This window comes from Mauremys mutica, chromosome 14 (genome assembly GCF_020497125.1).
Source record: "Mauremys mutica isolate MM-2020 ecotype Southern chromosome 14, ASM2049712v1, whole genome shotgun sequence".
NCBI classification, from domain to species: Eukaryota; Metazoa; Chordata; order Testudines; family Geoemydidae; genus Mauremys; species Mauremys mutica.
The window spans coordinates 20,566,027-20,581,028 of record NC_059085.1 but is presented as its reverse complement, the minus strand read 5'-3'; the positions used below and the strand labels follow the sequence as shown (position 1 = coordinate 20,581,028).

At 43.4% G+C, this 15,002-nt stretch overlaps 1 protein-coding gene across 5 annotated transcripts in view; it reads right to left on the bottom strand.

Moving 5' to 3' along the window:
- Positions 1 to 15,002, bottom strand: part of ZNF423 (zinc finger protein 423) — a 408,575-nt gene that overhangs the window by 268,532 nt on the left and 125,041 nt on the right. The gene's annotated exons all lie outside the window — the stretch shown is intronic.

The window sequence follows — 15,002 nt, the reverse complement described above, 5'->3', positions numbered from 1 at the left end:
AGTGGAGCAAATGGGGGCTTGACTATATTTGCTGTCATCTCATTGTGAAGTTCTTTCAAAGGTGCATGGAAGAAAATTCAAATGTGAATGATGAAGTTTTGTGGGGATTTAGCAATTTAATGAGAAATACACATATAAGAATCATTATAAATTCATCTGGTTATTCAGCAAGTTCACCTGGACTTTTGTCTATAGGGAAAGACAAGTAAACTCATCTATTGATTCAACAGATACATTTAAGGGAAGTAGAAAAGACTCCAGATTAGACAACCAGGCAGGGACGCCCAGAGGGGGGGGCAAGAGGGGCAATTTGCCCCAGGCCCCGGGCCCCACAGGGGCCCCCACAAGAGTTTTTCAGGGCCCCTGGAGCGGGGTCCTTCACTCGCTCTGGGGGGCCCGGAAAACTCTTGCGGGGCCGGGCCCAGGAGCTTCTTCCGCTCCCGGTCTTCGCCGGCGGGGGGGTCCTTCCGCTCCGGGGCGGAAGGACCCCCCGCTGGCGAATTACCGCCGAAGACGGAGCAGGACCCGCCGCCAAAGTTCAGCCCGGTCTTCGGCGGTAATTCGGCGGCGGGGGGGCCCTTCCGTTCTGGGACCCGCCGCCGAAGTGCCCCAAAGACCCGCGGTGGGAGCCCCCCCGCCGCCGAATTACCACCAAAGACCGGGCTGCACTTCGGCGGCGGGTCCCGCTTCGGCGGTAATTCGGCGGCGGGGGGCCCCCACCGCGGGTCTTCGGGGCACTTCAGCAGCGGGTCCCGGAACGGAAGGGCCCCCCGCCGCCGAAGACCCCAGGCCCCCGGAATCCTCTGGGCAGCCCTGCAACCAGGGATGCTTTGCACCAGTAATTTGAGCCAGTTCATCCACACTGAAACAACTACTGTATCACACTACTGCTGTCATGTCCAACTGCAAGTTTCAGCTTACTAGACATTTTGCTTGTTTGCAGTGATTTTTGCCATCTAGTACAAGTCATAAATCGTCTTCTTTCAGTGTTTGAAACAAAATCCCATCTAGCTGGTTGACAGTATAGTCCTTGCTCAAGTCCCAGCATACATGATCCTATGCAGAACTTTTGAAAAGCTACAAGTTCTCCTCTGATTTTTTTCTGAACACAATTGCTTTCAGCTTTCTGAGTGGACCAGCAGAGCAGCATTCTTGTTCTCCTCACCTCCATACAGGATTCAGTGAGTGGTGGCCTTTGGCCAGCATTTTTTTCTATCCTAAATAGGACCATTATATGTTTGTCCTTTCATGGGCCAGCAGGCCAGAGAATAAGACAAAAGGGTTTACTGACATGGCTTATTTAGATAGTTCAGAGCCTAAATTCACATTAGTTCTCTAGCTGCTTTTTTCCAAAGTCAGGAACAGGGCTTGGCAGAGTCTGTGGTTTTTGCTGGCACGGTCAGCCTTTCTGTGGGATACCCAGACTGCTATGCTCTTTAGGTCAAGGAAAAAAAGGAAGAAAGAACGGAAAAAAAAATGTAGACTGAATTCTAGAGAAAAACAAGGAAAACACACAGAAACAGAGAAAGAAGTGAAGACAATTAAGGAGGAAAAGACAAACAGCAAAATAAGGTAGCACTAGCAGGTTTATGCAAAGAAGATCTAATTATGGGTGACTAAATCCTCCAAGACATTAATATTCCAGCGTAATGTGCCTAGTTTCCTCCTTTCCAGACATGGCAGGGAGGAAATGAGAATCACTTAGACACACTGTTTAATGAGCAAATGATGGACGATCACCAAACACAGCCTGCCTGATAAGTATCCATTAGCTTAAACTTCTACTGTAAATCTGCACACAGCTAACGGGCTATGGTCTTAAAATACTACAATGAAACTTAATGTAACCACGTTAAGATAAAAGGGACGTTCCAAAGAAAAATCTCACATCTAAAATAGGAGAAAGGCTATGAGCCATTTGTAAAGGCTAATCATACCCCATGACACAGACTCCATGCCTGAATCACAAGCCATAGCACATTTATTCCCAGTGCTCATATTTAGTCTTCGTATTTCTAATTCACAATCTCCACTGGAGAGGCACATTTCCCATCAAAATCCACTATGTATAAATATACGTTATAATAAAATGCATTCAATATTTCTGTTTGCTCTCAGAATCAACATTTAATACAGAGAGTACAATTAAATACCACAATGCTTAGAATTGGACTTATGTATGTACAAACTCCATATTTGTGGAGGGGGCCTTTTCATAGGATTTTAAAAAATCTGACCATAATGAAAAAAATACTTTTGGATTGGAAAGTTAACCCTATGGATTAGGGATTTTTTAAATAAGATACTTGGGGTTTCACCTGACAATTCCAGGTCCTTAGTTCTGGTGATGGAACAGGCCAGAGTGCATCAGTGCCTATTTCCTCATATAGTTTTATTTAGGGTCTGACACAACAGGTCAAAGGAGCCTTATATTTCAGAGTGGCACGAAACAGCAGAGGACCCTGGGCCAAACAAGGAAACTCCTTTTCCCAAGTGCCAATGAGGAGGGCAAGTTCTGATTATACTGCCCTAATGATGATGCATATTTGGGGAAGTCTGAGATCAGGTTGTATTGGGTTTACTCCTTAGTACCCTTTCCCTGCATTATGTCACAGAAAGCAGTCCCAGTCTTCCTGAGTGTCCTCCACTCATTCACGCCATGCTGCTATACCCCCTCCCCCTTTTATATGATACTAGTTGTCTGTCATGTGTCACATCTGCCCCACATACACTGCAGTTGGTTGGGATTTTATGAACTCCACATGGGGATGAGGCTCAGAAATGACCTTTCAGGCCACTCCCCACCATTACCTTGCAGCATGCTAAACAAAAAGCTGAGTCCCCCCTCCATTTACATTGGTTGGGAAAGAATCAAATCTATTCTCTGTCCCAATCCAACTATTCAGTACCTGCGGGTGGGGGGGAGGAGAGCCGAGGACCCTATCTGAGCATACTCAGCTCCACAAGCCGTTGATGGAGCAGCTGCAATATAGCAGAGGGAACATGAGGTCTCGTGTTCCCTCCCCCAGAGTTCCAACAACTGTCCATGGAACCAGGGCATCCCACTCAGCGGTACTTCCCACACACCAGGGATGATTTTAAGGCTGTGGAATCCGTGTGACTATGCAGCGAATGTAAAGCCCCAGGTGTGTAATCCTGCAGTCTATTTCTTTAAGTCTGTCTGGAGCCTTTTCCACACACCCAGTTCAGTGGTTCCCACTTTTTTTGGAAACCCGTTTGTGATTGCTGGCAGATGGGCCATCGTCTCTTCGTGCCATGTCCTGGCACAAGTGCTGCCTTCTCTTGTATTTCTCCCCCTGCCTTCTGGGTCTCTCTCTTCAGGCATTTCTGCTTGTTTCCTTTTTCTCCTTCAGCTTGATTTTACCCTTGTCTGGTTTTTACCTTCTTTTCTCCCCTTTCTATATTTTATTATTTTCTAGTCTCTCCCTCTCTCTTTTGTTCTCTCCTCCCCCCAGCTTGAGGTGAGGAGGAGCTTCCGCACTTGGCTCCAGAGGGGCTACCACATGCACTCTCCTTTAAATGCCCAGAAGCAGCAGAGAAGCAGGGGGGAGCAGGCTGCTGCCTTAGTCTGCAGCCCTGCAGCCATGAGCAGATGCCATTAGGAGCCACGGCAGGAGCAGAGAGGAGACAGGCAGCCTAAAGAGCCACCTTGTCTTCACACCCAGCTGCAAGAGCATATTTGTGGGAGAAGAGAAGAGATTGGGGGTCATGCAGCTATCCTTGTTCCAAGTGTCTCTTCTCTGTCCCATACCCTATACTAGTCTTCAAGACATACCCCCCCCCACCTCTCCAGGGAACCCACCCCACAACAGGAAAGCAGTGCCTTTGCTGTTTGGCATAGAGCTTACTCACTGAAACACAGTGCATCCCAAGGGACATCATCTTCAACTTGTTTCAACTGAAAATTAATCATCCTCATTTGAGGGTGGAGCGTTTTAGAGGTACCATGCTACTCAGATTCCCTAGTGAACGGGTAACACAGGCACCCACCCACCCATTCCCTCCCTCCCCCCCACACACAGAGTAAACCACACTGCTCAAGCAGGGGATGGACGTTCAGAATGCAGTTCAGAGAGATAAGGACTGGGGAGTAAAACATAATTCTGTAAAAGAAGCCAGGTTGGAAAAGCAATAAGCTCATCTGTAGAGAGAGACACGTAATCTAGGATAGCTATACAAAAAGAGTCAAACCATATGCATTATTATATGCATTTCTAAGGCAACTGTCAGCATAGTATCTGAGCATGTTACATAAATGGTACTATGAGTAAACAGATGTTTTAAGGGTCAAGTGAAACGAGGCAGCTGAAAAAGCAGCAAAGAATCCTGTGGCACCTTATAGACTAACAGACGCAGCTGAAAGTGACTTTTCTCACATTGTTCATAAAACCACACATTATTGTGTTTCAGAAACAAAAAGTTTAAATATTTTTGCTGCATGCAAATGATATTGGATGATAAAGAAATTTTACGTATTGAAATTGTAGTGATTCATTCACAAGAAAAAGAAGAAAAGGCCATTCACAACAGGATTTTAACTCCACTGGACAAATTCAAAGATGTTGTAAGAGTATCTTACTAGCCTAAGGGACCCCAAGTGGGTGTAATTTACACAAAGAGCTAGAAGAGGGGAGGGAGAGCAGGACACACAACTGACAGGAGAGTGTAAGAGGACACATGCAGTCCCACACCATGCAGACACACTAACTTACAATTTCTTACACCTTCTTCTGGACTTTAGCCTGCAAGTTTCACAAACTTAGCCTGCCTACTACCTCCTCAATGACATGTGGCTCACTCCATCTCATACATCACCTCTGAATTTGACCTCACATCTTCCTTATGATGTCCTGAAACTATAACTAACAATAGCACAGTCATACCATGGCTAGCAAATAACCCAAAAATGCATGCTATATTTACGGCTAAGTTTTAGTCAGAGGTATTTTTAGTAAAAGTCATGGACAGGTCATGGGCAGTAAACAAAAATTCACGGTCCGTGACCTGTCCATGACTTCTACTATATACCCCTAACTAAAAGTTGGGCTGGGGGCCATGGGTGCTTGGGGGGGGGCAGTACACAGGTCCCACAGGTGCTGGGGGAGGCGGGACCCCTGTTGGTGCTGGCGCAGCAGGGCAGAAAGCAGCCCGCGGCCTGGGACCCCCACTGGTGCCACAAGCTCCGGCTCTGCAGCTCCCATTGTCCAGGAGCTGCATGAAGAGTTTGGTCTTTCAAGAAAAATTCACGCCGAGGTAAAGTGCCGCCCTTCACCCCAACCCCCTGTCCCCAGCCCCCTCCCACATACCCAAACTGCTGGAGGCCCAGGGGCTGCCTGGCTTGGGCAGCCCCATAGCCAGCACCAGCCACTGCAGAAGTCATGGAGGTCACCAAAAGTCACGGAATCTGTGACCTCTGTGACAGATTTAGCTACACTGGGTTGAGGATTCCATCCTATCACTGCTACTCAATAATGCCATGTTTTCTGCCTTACTTAGGAAGAGAAAGGAACTGACCCCATGTGATTTTGGAGTAAAAACTCAAAGAAGAGAGTTCAGTGCTTGACATGGTCAGGTCAATATCCTACATCCCTCTCTGCCCCTGCAATCCTATTTTCAGTAGGCTGTAAACATTCTTTTCTTCTCTTTTGTTACAGAAAACTGACTTTGGATATATTTGCTAATGCTTCGTATCATCCCCATAAGCCTTTTCTTCCGCTGCCACTTTTCCCACTATGGGCCTGCTCCACTGACTTTGGATCAGGCTCTATATTATCTTAAGCCTGATCTTGTTTATGATTGCAGAGGAACCGGAATTGTCCGCTTCTCCCCACTCTGACATTGGAGTCCAACAATTCAAATACTTCAGCTCTTCTAGCCACCTACTGCCACAGTCATTCTGGACCATCAAAATGTCTACTCCCCCCTTGTCCGCCCCCATTTCCTCATTACAAAACTTGCAATTTTACATGGAGAGTTTGGTCTTTCAGGAAAAACCACACAAGAACACTGATAAATAGGATAAAAATCCATCCATCCATCCATTCATTTAATCAGTAGCAATGATCACAGAGAGGTTTATAAAGTGACACCACACATGGAAAAAGTATTCTTGCAAAGGTTTTATTATTTTACTTGGTAATTCTGACCAGGGGGATTCACTGTATTCTGTTTAGAAAGCCCATACATGCTAAAGTGAGTTTCAGCAGAAGGCAGCGTTTGCCACTCCAAGCACTCCATTTGGCAAGTTCACCTTTTATAAATATCTCATTCATCATTGAAGGCTATTAATCATCCCTGGGGGGAAAAAATCTTCAACCAGATTTCTACACCTCTGCCTAAAAAAATACAATGAGTTTTGCTGCTAGTCCTTCAAACTTAGAAAATTTTTAAGTGGCCAGCTATTTTTCCAGAATGAGTAGCACAGAACAAGAAAAAGAGAAAAGGTTTTTCCAGACCAGCCATTTTAATTACAGCTATGAGACCTTAGAAAAACCCACCTGATGAGTAGAGTTATTTCCTCCAGCTTCCCTCTCTCTTAAAACTGTTCTCAATAAGAAAAAACAAAATCTCCAAATGCATAAATATGCAGAGATATCAGACCTGCTTTGCTCTAATCACAGGGACTGGCCCTGCTCCCCTTGAAGTCAGCATATTTGTTCAATGAGAGCAAGAGCAGGTCCTTAATGGTTGAACAGCACAGTCTTCACAAGCTTTTCTGAGTGAGTGCAGGTTGTAGAGGATTGTTCACAGGAGTTCACTTCTCTGGCAAACAGCTTGCCATGGTGCTTTTTGTGTGGTGGGGGGATAATACTCCCAAAGCTCTCTCTCAGTTTAATAGTGCTTTCTCCCCAGATAAAAATATATGTGTTCTTGTTAAGAAAAAATGTGCATTTATGATCATTTCTGGTTCATGAGTCCTATTTTAATAATAAAACAACACACGATTTGGTACTGGCTCTTAAATACTAATAGAAAGGTTTTGTCTTGCTTGTATACAAGCCAATATATTTTGGCAAGGAAATAGAAAAACAGTCTTAAATACATGAGTCAAATATACATGAAAGGACGAGTAAAAGTAAGACTTAAGGAGAGCAGAACACTCATTAGGAACCTGGCACCTAATCCTGCATCCTCATTCCTGTGAATGCATCCGACGAAGTAGGTATTCACCCACGAAAGCTCATGCTCCAAAACGTCTGTTAGTCTATAAGGTGCCACGGGACTCTTTGCTGCTATTCCTGTGAATAGCTCTGTATAATTCTATGAAACTATGCGTGTAAGTAAGAGCTGCAGGCCTCATCATGGGTAAATGGTACACACTTCACCATACAATTTTCTTATTTGGGTCAAGAGAAATTCCCCAACAGAGGATTTTTTTCTGATCTTGAAAGGTAGGGTTTTTTAGCTGCCTTAAAGTGAAAGAAACTAAAATGAAGGAGAGAAAGTTTTATATACCACAATTTATTCCCCTTCCCTGCTATAATGTCAAATTTAATTTGAGGAAAAACCAACCCTGCCACCATAAAGTGGAAACTAATAATTTTTATGACCCCTTAACAACCTGTCCTCAGTGCTAACATACTGTAAATAAATTTCAACATCTTGTTACACACATAGTTCATTTTAAACAAGGCTAAAAGGGGAACACACTTCTCATTGAAAACTGGCATATATACAAAAAAAAAGGGTAGGGGTGAGGGAGGGGGGAGAGCTGGCTTTTAAAACCTTATTCCAAAGCCCAATTTTTTTTATTCATATTAAACTTCCAACCTTTCCACTGAAATAAAAGAGAGAGACTGTTTCCAAAAATTTTATAATTCTGAATGGATTTCCCCAGTGTAGAAGTAATAATATTTTTACATTTAAAAGATCCACTGCTTTAATAAGCGTGATTTGTGTATTTAGAAAATTCATTAGAGCAGACATTTCCAGACATTTCTGGATTTATTTATTTATTTTAATTATTTATTTATCCTAATTTGGGTATACTACTTCAAAAGAATGCTTAGAGCTTCCCAGCTCCTTAGTCACACACTAATAACATCTAATAATTAATAAAGACATGTAAATTCTTAACTCCCAGAACTATTTCAAACTTACTATCTGTACGCTAAATGTCATGTCTCACTTATGGATATCTGAATTACATTGTTTCATAAAACACTGAAGGGACATGTCCTTATCTTGCTCTTCTACCATGAAGTGAATATTCAGTCCTGCTGTAACTAACCAAATCAAAATTAAACTGACATCCTAGCAAAGAATCTCTTCCATAAGATTTGAGAGTTTGGGGGGGGTTGTAGTGGGGCCAGATTTTTGTTCAGTTTAGATGCACAAACTGTGTGCCGAATTTGTTGGAATGAATGCCTCAACTGCACATCCAAGTCAGGTAACTGCACCTGTAAATGCATCTGTAATTGCCATTTGTGCAAGCATTTTTGCACACAACTGAAACTGCATCTACATTTTGCAAATTTAAATGGTCTAAAAATCTAACAGTGCACCTTTACAAACATTTAAAAGACAGGGAAAGACTGAAAATCAAAATCAAAGTTGTGGAATGGAGAGGAAATGCTCAGTTTATGCGTGAATGTAATGCTTGGGAAAGTGAGACTAATAGCACTGGCACAGAACTAGCATCCTCACTCAACCCCTGATTTCTGCCAAACACATCTTAATCTGGCCTTCAGTGCCCCTCATAACCTCTTCCTGTGTGCAAGGACAGGGACTGCAAGTGAGTCAGTGCTATCTGAAAGGGTTTAATCAATCCCTGCAACCAACTTTTGTTGGAAGCGATACAGCCAGATGTGTATTGTGAAGGATCCACTCTGACAAGTTCCTTTTTCAGTTTTCCTCATGTTCTGTGATATTTCTCAGTCATGTTTATTGGCTACTTTTGAATTCTTGTTTTCTGTGGAGACAGGAGATACTAAAAGAAAGTACAGTTTCTTGAAACTATTGTTAGACCTGGAAAACTCTACACAGAGCCAAACACATTATGGGTGTACCGAACTAACTTTTCCCAAAAAAGAATTAGCATTATTTCCAAAATACAAAAAAATCAGCCATCCAAGTTGGTATGTACCAGGTAAGTGTCCTGAACTAGATTCAAAATAAACTTTCCACATCAGAAACATACACAGAAGCAAGCTCTCCCTCTTGCTAAAACAGATTATAATTGTGTTAGGTAATTTGAATATTAAGACAAGTCACTCAGTTTAGAACTAGCTCTAACTGGAATTCCCACAATCTGCAATATTCTCTTCCTCAAAGCCCAACTGGAAGTCAGAGAAATCCCTACCTTTCAGAATGAAGGATTTTTTTTCCCAATCTGATTTTACAATCAAAAGCTACATTAATTATTCAATGCGTGAAGCAAACATGGATAACTTGTAGGTAATGTCTTTTTGAAATTAATTTTACCCATACCTGATGGGTCACTAAAATAGAATTCCTCTATAATTCTGTAATGAAACCTGGAGAGATTTCAGGTTTCCATAGGTTTCCATTCTTTGTTCCATAGAATAGGATTTGTTTGTTGCTTTCCTATTTTCTGATAGGTTTACATTGTGTTATTATTGAGATATTAAGGTAATAGAAAGTTATGCTCTGCTGTCCAGCACAGGTATACATTAGCTAAATAAAAGCAATGAACCAGGAGAAACAGAGATCCAGGAATTGTTTGAACACTGATATTTTAGTGACAGGATTCATTATCTCCACTCTTTTTGTGAGAGTTAGGGACTGTGTGGTGTTCTAAAAACCATCAGTTTATATTAGTACTGATTGCTTTTAAGAACTGACTGCTTAAGTGAACTGGTCAGTCAAGTGTGTACCTTAATATCAATTAGAATGTTGACCTGTAATCAGTGAAGGAGGCAAACATCCTTCCTCCCCTGCGATGTCTTTTCTTTATATAAAAATGTGAAATGGTTGCTTTTTATTAGATGCAGAATTTGGTGACAAGCCTTATATGTCTGTACAATGAGAAGCACAATTTTAGGTTGATGTATAAATAAAAATCAGTAATAATAATTGCACTGCACAACTTTCCAGGCAGGTGTGAGGTTACCGTTAACTGCATGCTTGTTCCTGTGTTAGCCCTTTTGCAAGGTTCTTTACTGGCAAGGCTGAAGGCTTCCTTTTGCATTTTCTAACATTCTATCTTATTTGAACTCCCCACAGATCACCCTAGATACTATTATAGTTGCTGATAGAGGAATCCATAAATCCCTTATATTCTGAAAGGCCAGGGGGAAAAATAACCCCAGCTACCTCCCTGTAACTGTTGTTCTTCGAGATGTGATGCAGACATGTATACTGTGTGGCTGTGTGCATCCTATGCGCCAGAGCCAGGAACTTTGCCTATCAGTAAGCATACGAGTGGCACTCAGGCCCTGCAACAGTAGCCTCTCCCCAGCCCATATAAGGGCAGGGCTGCCCCAATTCCCTCAGTTGCTTTACACCAAACACCAGAAGTGTGGACTCCAATGCAGAGGGGACGGAGGGCAGGTCATGGAATACACATCTGCATCATATCTCAAAGAACAACAGTTACAGGTAGGTGCAGTTGTGTATTCTAGGTCTATTCTAAGATGTGCTAAGATGTATTTTCAGGACACGGGGCTTAGAGTCGATGTAAAGAAGGACTGCAGGACTGCCTTCCCAAAGTTTGCATGTGATCTGGATGCAGCCATAGTGGCATAGTGACTTGAAAAGTATGCAGGGAGGATGAAGTTGCCACGGTGAAAATGTCCAATATAGGAAAGTCATTTAGAAATGCTGTTGATGCCACATGAGCTCTCAGGGAATGAGCTAATACCTTTTGAGGAGGCATAGCCTAGGCTCCTTCATACACTGTCATGATACGGAAAAAGTTATCCACCTGGAGATTTGATGACAAAGAGATCACTTAACTGGTCATTTAGTCTGCATATGGAACGAACAGACATGGTGAGAAACAGAGAGGTTTAGTTCTGTCCAGATAAAAAGCTAGACATTGACTGACATACAAAGCATGAGATGCTGTTCCTCTGGGGTTGAATGTGGCTTAGGGAAGAACACTGGTAGATATATAACTTGGCTCAAATGAAACTGGGAAACCACCTTAGATAAAAACTTAGTATGCGACCACAGGGTTACTTTGTCTTTGGAAAATTGTGTGTAAAGAGGCTCCACTATCAAAAAGATTCCAACTCACAAACTCTCCTTGCAGACAATATCGCCACAAGGAAAGCAGTTTTCTAACACAGAAGGGAGAAAGAAGTTGCCAGAAGCTCTAATGGAAGTCCCATAAGAGTCATAAAAACAGTATTAAGGTCCCACAAAGGAATCAGCTCTTTAACTGGTGGGTGGAGATGAGTGACGCCTTTCAAGAACCTCACCACCATGGGGTTTGAAAACCCCAATTTCCCATGGATAGGTGGATGAAATGCCAAAAATCATTACCAGGTGGATTCTCAATTAACTACATGCAAGGCCAGAAGATTGAATGTGTAAACATTACTCCAAGATGTCCTCTTGGACATTAGCCCATGGAGTTCAACCAAGTTGGGCTTATGACCATACCGAGAACCCCTTCCACTAGACCAAATAGGCTACCCTGATGGAGGGCCTCCTCCTGTTAAGCAATGCCTGCTGGACTGCCCTGAACACTGTTCCTCCTCTAATCCTGGCCAAGGCATCCATCACATCCAGGGCTGCCTGCAGTGATATTGTGGTCACCAAACAGACCTCCAAAATGAACACCTTGAACTCTCCTCTAGAGGCGTCTAACAATTTGACCATGAATTTAGATATGGCTGCCTGATTGACAAAATCATATTGTAAGAACAACGCCAGCTGGTTTGCAATATACATCTGCAGGGAAGAGGAGATAAGTCTTTCTCCCCATCAAGTCCATCCTCTTGGACTCTCAGTCTTTGGGTGTAGATGTACATCTTCCCTGCTGAGTCCAGTCATTTGCTGCAGTCACCGCCAGGGAGTTAGGGGCCAGGTGGGAATAGAAATGCTCAAACCCTTGTGTGGGAACAAAGTATCATTTCTCAGATGGTTCACCATAGTGAGCAGTGACCCTTGGGGTATTCCAGAGGATGTCTGGAAACTCCAGAAGAGTCTCATTTATTGGGAGGGCTACTCTCCCTGTTGCTGATGGTTGGAGAATGTGTGTATTTCCTGGAGGAATTCTGCCTGGAAACCCAAGCCAATAGCCATACACCTCAGGAAGTCCTGATACACCTTAAACTCCAAGAAAGATGAAGATTCTGACACTGTACATTCAGATCCTGTTCTTGTACCACAGGATGAGTTTGGAAGAGCCTCATAGAACCAGAGGGAACAGACTCAGCAGTCACGGGAGCCACTCTCAGGACCGATGATCTTGCTCTAGAGCAGGCTGAAGAGCAGGACCTCAGGGACTGAGAAGTGTCCCAGAGATTCCAAGGAGGCCATGGGGCATAAGGATAGGCACTGGTGGCCAATAGGCCCTGGGCCAAAGTCCCAGACCCCTGCGGGACAGATGCCAATCTTGGTTCCGACAGTGATCCGAGGGTGCTCTCTGGCGAGGAGAGGTAAGATGACCCTGACCTGGACCTTAAAGAATCCTAGACATTCTATGGTAACAAGGGAGAGCCAGCCCGGATGGAGCAAATAACCAGTCAGATTTGGTTGAAGCCCAATAAAGAGGCAGCATTGGTGCTGAAGAGGAGTGGGGAAATCAGCACCACCAGCACCAAATGACATATAGTCCCACCTGCCCCTGGGGGAGGCATTGGCACCAAGGCCAGTACCAAACTTGATGATGAGATCTGCTGCCAGAACAATGACACTGCTGAAAGATGCCCCAGCATTAAGGGGGCCTTTGGTGCTGGGCCTCGCCTCGACTCCATAGTCTGCGGCCCAAGAGTATGGGATTGAGAGGCAAAGCAGGTCTGATGCTGCCTGGTGTGCCATCAGCATGGAGATGGTTGGCACTGGTGCCAATATTGATGGTACCAGACTCAGGCGCCCTATCGCCAGAGTCAATGGTACGGGCCCTTACTGATCTCAGCATGGAACTGGATAGCGCTGATAGACCTGCTTCAACTCACATGCTGGAGGGAATATGGTGCCTGTCAGCACTCCTCTTTCAAGAGTAAAGGGACTCTCCCTGAGCCCTGGAATGGTTCCAGTTTGTTTCAGGAGACCTTTTCCTCACCACACCAAAGAGAGGTGAATGGGGCTGAGGGAAACCAGAGCCTGAACACAGAGCGGCATCACTTACTGGGTCCAAAGGCGACTGCTGATCAGACAAGGGCTCAGTGCCAAAGTGAGCCTCACGGCCTGCTCCAGAAGGTACTGTTTCAAACCACAAATCTCTCATCTTTGTGAACGAGCTGCAGATGGAGCACCTCTCTAATGTGTCCCTTACCGAGTCACAGCTAGCGGTTCATGTGGGGCTTGCTGTAAGGGATGTCTCCCCCCCACACTACATGACAGACAATACTTGAACCCTGGTGAGGGCATCATACAGGGCAGCAAACTACTCCAGATAATACACTTGATCTGAGCTCAAAGAGCGGGTACTACCACTACAAAACACAAGAAAAAGTTCTCACAAACTGAGATAAAAGTGTGAGGTGAAGACAACACACAGAACTCCAACTCTAGGCCATGGGCAGTGAGATGGAACTGAGGGGTCAGGGCTATAGCCGCAGGGCATGAGCACCACCCCTACGGGTACTGCTAGGCAAAGTTCTCTGGCTCAATTGTGTGAGGCACTGTTCTTCTCCCCCACCTCCCACCCCAAATACATGGCTGCATCTACTCAAAGAACAACAGTTTTATTCCATATTCAAGTTGTTTTTCTTCTGTACCTTTAAGTTTGGGGCTTATCTGAGATTCTGGTTTTCAGACAAATTGTCTCTGCTTTATATTGTTTATATTGTTAGGTTTTGAAATTATTCTTGCTCATTAAGGGCACATCCCACATTATGAATAAGGTCCTCAACTCCCATTGACTTGAATTTGTGATAAACTACTTTGCATTGCAATAGCTTATGAGTGTGCTTAAAAAAACACCACCACTACCTTCCCAGTATTAGTGGAATAAGCAAAGGATAAAAACTATTTACCAAGGGTAAATATAAAATATTGTAATAAACTTGTACTGAGGTTAATGAACCAACGTTTGACTTCTCATTGAGAAAAGTGACTGCCCTATAAAAAGTAAGTGTTTGATTAAAAAATCGCTGCAGCAAGCAGGATGTGCTGAACTCCCAGTTTCTTCCTCTCACACAATGTCATACAGGGCACAACTCATCTTACCGAGCTCTCTCTTTAGAAAGTAAACACCAATTCTCTCTTCTCTACGCCAAGTCATTGCTTGTAATCTTTTATTTCCTGAACAGATAAGCCAGACAACAAAATTTTTACCCAAAATTAAAAACCCTATTCCTACTGTATTAAGTGTGTCCAGTAGTAAAGGGAGAATTTTTCAGTATGTCCAAAGAATAAACATCTCTATTGTAAAACCCTCATTCTTCCTCACCAAAACACCCAATGTGTGCAAGAATAGTAGGCTTGGAAACAATCTACTCAGCAAGTTATAAAGTATCTTTCCTTAAATCTTACTTAAGGGTGTGACTTGATTTTTGGCAACTAGAGATATTTATGTTCCAGAATAAGAAATTTAAGTAGATTCCTATGGAAGCAGTAACTACAGCACACACTGCACTCGTTAAAACAGTTTTTTAGTCTCTTTCTAGTACAACAGCATACCTGGAAGAACTGGTGTATGTTCTAGTGTCCTTACAATATGAAAATAAGCACACGTAAAATAACTTTTACAAACACTCAGAAGCTTTAGTTGTCCAAAACTCATTTATTTGTATGATAAATATTTTAATGTGCTTTCTCTTAAGTCAATTAACAAAAATGGAAAGGCAATTAAAATGAATGATTTTCATACACTTAGCCTCTCTTTAAAGCCAGCTTCTGTTTAA